Here is a 6,000-nt window from a genome sequence, read left to right on the forward strand (position 1 = left end):
CATGTATTGAGTTAGGATTTTTTTAATAAAGCTTTATTTTAAAGTTGTAGATGAAATTCATGGATGAAGGATCATCTTACATGGGGGCGGAGTCATTTTGCAAAATCTTCCACCGGTTTTAAGGCCACAAGGGGTCATTAGATCATCAAATCTGACCTCCTCTATGGCACATGCTATAGAATTTCATCCAGTTACCCCCGTATTGAGCCCAATAACTTGTGTTTGGCTAAAGAACATATCCCAGAAAGGCATCTAGTCTTGAAAGCAGTGCATTTTAAAAGAGTGATTGGAGCTTTGCAGACACGCGCTTTGATACTTCTGAGGAATTACTGATGCTTAATACTATTCTAGAGAAACAACAAGGAGTTCGGTGGAACCTTAAAGACTAACAGATTAATTTTAAGAATGCTTGATAAAGATCTTGTAGGTGTTTGTCTCTGTCTGAGGGATTGGAGCAAATTCGGTTGTATCTTGGGGCTTGGCTGTAGACAATGGATCGTGTGATGTGTTCTGGATGGAAGCTGGAGGCATGTAGGTAAGTATAGCGGTCAGTAGATTTCCGGTATAGGGTGGTGTTTATGTGACCATCACTTATTTGTACTGTAGTGTCCAGGAAGTGGATCTCTTGTGTGGACTGGTCCAGGCTGAGGTTGATGGTGGGGTGGAAATTGTTGAAATCGAGGTGGAATTCTTCAAGGGCCTCCTTCTCATGGGTCCATATGATGAAGATGTCATCAATGTAGCACAAGTAGAGGAGGGGCGCTAGGGGACGAGAGCTAAGGAAATGATGTTCTAAGTCAGCCATAAAAATGTTGGCATACTGTGGGGCCATGCGGGTACCCCTAGCAGTGCCACTGACTTGAAGGTATAAGTTGTCCCCAAATCTGAAATGGTTGTGGGTGAGGACAAAGTCACAAAGCTCAGTCACCAGGTGTGCCGTGGCCTCATCAGGGATACTGTTCTTGACAGCTTGTAGTCCATCCTTGTGTGGAATATTGGTGTAAAGAGCTTCTACATTTATGGTGGCCGGGATGGTGTTTTCAGGAAGATCACCAATGCATTGTAGTTTCCTCAGGAAGTCGGTGGTGTCTCGCAGATAGCTGGAAGTGCTGGTAGCGAAGGGTCTGAGGAGAGAGTCCAAATAGCCAGATAATCCTGCTGTAAGAGTGCCAATGCCTGAGATGATGGGGCGTCCAGGGTTTCCAGGTTTTGGATTGTAGATACTATCTTCTACCATGCTCATCACCACGCTGAGTGCCTTCCAGCACATTAAGCAATGTGACTATGCATTTGTCACACATTGTGCGTTTGCTCATCCTCACATCAGAGGGAGAAGTACGTGCAGTGGAGTGTCTTGTTCTATTAGAGTTTGGGGGAGTGTTTTTTTTTAAATATACTTATTTACGTTAGAGAAGGCAGGTTAAAGAAATGAGCTTTGCATTTGGAGGGGAGGCTGATGAGGTTTGTGATGGCTGGGGTAGTTCATTCCACAGCCTTGGACCAGCCCCAGAGAAAATTTTGTCTCCCCCATGGACGTACTTTACCCTTGCGGGAGAGAGTTCCATTGTGGCGGGTGATCCAAGGGGTACAACTAAGAGGAATGGGATGGAAACTAGCAAAGGAAAATACATGCTGGATAATGGAAATAATTTGCTATGCTGAAGCTTGATTCTCTTTGATGGTGGAATTATTTCACAAGGAAAGGGGTGAAGGTGGTGCCATGCCTAGGGTTGCCAACTTTGGTTGGACGAATTCCTGGAGATTTCATCACATCACAATCTTTAAAGATTAATCTTGAATTCCTGGAGACTCAAGGACAATCCTGGAGGGTTGTCAACCCTAGCCATGCTGGCTGGATTGAAAACTACACTGGAGAAAAATACAGGGACAAATTTAATACTGGCAGAGAATTAGAATAAGTGACATAATAGTCTTTTGCATCTATGACTGTGTGACATATATGGGGTGTACCTGTCCTGTAGCTACTGCCCTTTTAACATAGCTTGCTATCACCTTCCTCTCCAGTCACACAGACATTGTTAGGGTTAGGTTGTCAGCTCTTCCTTTACGAATTTCTACTGAAATTCACCATAAAATAATCAATTTTGGGATATATGTAGAGAAAGATTCACAATTTGTCAAGTGAGCTGCATCCTAAAGTAGGAATGGAGAAAGAAGGAAAGAAGTCCAGAGAGTATGGAGAACAAAAACAGGGATACTCTAAAGCACCTAAGATTTAGGAACCTTAATCCATTGACATTCATGGAAATTTGTCCCTCTAAATCACTTAGGTGCTTTGGAAAAATCTCACTCAAAATTATAGACCTGATCCAAAGCCTACAGAAGTCAATGGAAAAAACTCTGTTTTATTAGGCAATGGATCAGGCCCTACCTGAACAAGGTCTACTCTTAACTGGCTGTAACAGCTTAAAGTTATTCATAATCAAGTTCTAAATGAAGCCCAAGTGAGGGTTTGTGCAGCTAAAGGTAATGCTTCCTGTAGCTAAGAAAGCTCCCTGAAATAGAAATAACTACCCAAAAGAACAAGAACACCACAGAGAAGATGCTTTGTCATCTTGCCAGTAGACTGAGGAATAATTTACTCTAAGGAAAAAAAACTACCCTAAACTCAACTATTATACAACTCGTCTAGCAAGCACCTTTTCTAGCAGCCTGAGAAATCAGGCAACTTCTTTCATCTGGCTTCCTTAGCAATCCCTGCCTTGAGGATATGCTACTGTAGCACTTTATCGGCTTAGCCTTCTCCTTGCCAAACAGGTGGGTGAAATTAGTATAATTTAAGGGGAAACAAAGGTCAGGAGCTATTTGACCATTTAAAATGCATTCAATTCCCAATATGAACTTTGAAAATGTGATCAAATCTCCAAGTCAAATGCTGTGATCACGAGGGCTGTCAACATTTTGAAAAGGACCCAGGTATTCAAATTGTGCATATTCGGTGTGACATTATGCGTGTGGTTTTATACAGCTTTTTTATTGGTAGAGGCAAATAACATGGTAGATTGGAATTAGGTCTATAGTGTGCACTTCTAGTGCAATACATGGCTTAAATTGCCTAATTGTGTAGGTCTGGTCTATATAATAATCTCTCTCTGTCCCTCTTGCATGTGCTTTCAAATGGAGTGGCTAATTATATGTAAGTATCTGATTATTCTTGTTCGCCTGGTAGTAGCACATAGGAGTCACAGACCAGGACCGTCTTGTGCTAGGCGCTGTACAAACCCAGAACAAAAGGCTGCAATGGTTGTTTTGCGCTCTCACAGAAATTGTAAACATTTGGCTGGGATTTTCAAATGAGCCTAAGGGATTTAGGTGCCATAATAGATGTGGTGGATTTTAAATAAAGTGTGCTTGCATCTGAATGATAAAAATATATAACTAAACATTTTGAGCCAATTAAGGTGTAGTAGCTGGATTATAATATTTTAAAAGATTGTCCATGCAGTTGCCATAGAAATACCAGATGGGATTTTCGAAAGCATCCAAATGACTTAGGAGCAAAGATCCCCATTGATTTTCAGTGGAGTTTGTGCTCAAAAGCCCAGATCCTTAAAGGTATATAAGCTCCTAACTTCCACTGAAATCAATGACCATGGAATAAAAAGCTTTTATAGAACAGAATGGAGTGGAATATAAATACCTTTGAGGTGTTGGGCCAAAGTCACCAGGATGCTTTTTACAAATCCCATCCTGTTGCTGTGGATAGACCTGTGACAGGGGAGGCGAAAGCTGTGGGTTTTATTCCTGAGTCTACCATATTTTCACTCGTGTGCCCTGGAGGCATGTCACTTCACCAGTCTGTGCTTCAGTTTCCCGATCTGTCAAGTGAAGATGATGATCCTTTTGTGAGATTGGCAGAGACCTTGGGGGGCTTTCACCTTCCTCTGCAGCATGGGGCATGGGTCACTTGCTGGTTTTAAACTAGAATAAATGGATTCGCTGTAGCTTGAAGACTTTCAAATCCTGATTTGAGGATGTCAGTAACTCAGCCAGAGGTCATGGGTCTATTACAGGAGGGGGTGGGTGAGGTTCTGTGGCGTGTGATAGGCAGGAGGTCAGACTAGATGATCACGATGGTCCCTTCTGGCTTTAAAAATCTGGATCGAAATGCTCTGAGACTGATGGCTGAAAAATGTTATACAAAAGCTAAATATTAATATTACTTGATATTAAACAATAATGTGATCTGTCACATTTGAATTCCAGAGAAAAATACTCACTGAAAGGATCTGATAAATGCTGTTGCCAGTGACGCAAGGATAGCGTTGACTGCATGTGCTAGCAGGTTAAAAATTATTTCTTTGGCCCAGAATTTTGCCCTCCCCCCACACACGATTTTCACGTTTTCAACTGACATTTAAGCTCAGTTCATAATTTAATATTACCACTTTTGACTCCATTCATAACGCAAGTGGTGACATTTACATGGATTAGCCTCTCTTTGGAAGTGTGTCCAGTATTGCCCTGCCATTCCCTCTGCTGCTAATGGATCTCAAAGGTGTACTTTTAAATCCACTCCCTGCTTGCAGTGTATGGCTGAGAGTGACGTTTGCCGCTTTCACAGTCTGCAGCGAGAATGCCTGTGCCGTCCGAGTGAAGCACTGGTTCCCGTTGGCTGGGACTTAGCCAGGTTTGTCGTGCCCTGATGGAATGTCAGACGTGTGCATAGAAGCGACTACTGCAGGTTGGAGAAATGACTGGGTTGTTGAGGCTGAGACAGCAGCTGCCTGAGCCTATCTGTGCAATAAAATAGCTCCAAATCTGGGAACACAAATGAAACTTGCTGGTGGACTGACATAGATGTCAAAGTCACATTATCACTGACTTGAGTGCAGCAGAGTGTACTTGCTCCAAGGGGAAGGCAATACCTAGAGTTCTAGTTCATGTACGGCACCAGGTACAGCGGTCACCCTTAAAATGTCTCAGCCAGATCCTCAGCTGTCAGACTAGCTCCCTTGAAGTCACTAGGACTATTCCAATTTACATTAGCTCAGGATCTGGCCCTCACAGCTAGTTCCCAGACTAGATATCAGGGAAAGATGTGGTATCTTACTGCTTAGTGACTCAGTGTAAAATTTACCAAGGCACCTATGTGAATTAGGAGTGCTATTTTCAAATATTAATTAGGGCCAGATTTTCAAAGGTCTATACACCTAAGGATGCAGCTAAAGGGTTTTTTCCAAAGCATAAAAGGAGGATAGGTCCCTAACTCCTGTTGATTTCAATAGGACTTAGGCATCAAACTAGCTTAGGTGCTTTTGAAAATCCCTCTGGGGAACTAATTTGCACCTTTAAGCATCTAAATACCTTTGAAAATCTGGCCCTTAGGAGCCTCAGGCCCATTGACTTTCATTGAGAGTTTCCTACTTGCCAAAGTTAGTTTTGCAAAATGTCATTTAGACTCCTAAATCACGGAGGCCCATCACCTCAAAAGGTATTTTAAGAATTTCTACATGAGTTAGCTGCCTAATACCTTTGAGGATCTGGGCGTTAGGCACTTTTGAAAATGTTACTCTTCATGTCACCATCAAGTGTTAAGGGGAGGATTTTCAAAAGGGCCTTAGGAATGTAGGTGCACAAGTCCTACTGACTATCAATGGAATTTGTGCTCCTAACTCCTTTAGGTATTTTTGAAAATCTTCCCCCATATGCTGGAGGAGTAGTATTATATCTAATTTTTGATACAAGTCAGGGGTGGGATCTATATCCTCCTTTTTATTTTGCCCAGTGTTCACTATGCTGATTTAATATTAAAAGAATAAAAACTGGGTTAAGAAAAATGATATATTGCTGACAGAAGCTGTGTAGTTTACACCATGATAATAGTGGCAGTGCCCTCCTGTTAAATATGACGGGATTTTGCCAAGAGCAAAGTAAGGGCCAGGTCCATCTCTGGTATAAAAAACAGCATAGCTCCACTAAGCATTTGGTTTGATTGCCAGGAGAAGAATTTGCAGATCATCAGCAACGAGGATAACT

This window comes from Natator depressus, chromosome 17 (genome assembly GCF_965152275.1).
Source record: "Natator depressus isolate rNatDep1 chromosome 17, rNatDep2.hap1, whole genome shotgun sequence".
Lineage (NCBI taxonomy): Eukaryota > Metazoa > Chordata > Testudines > Cheloniidae > Natator > Natator depressus.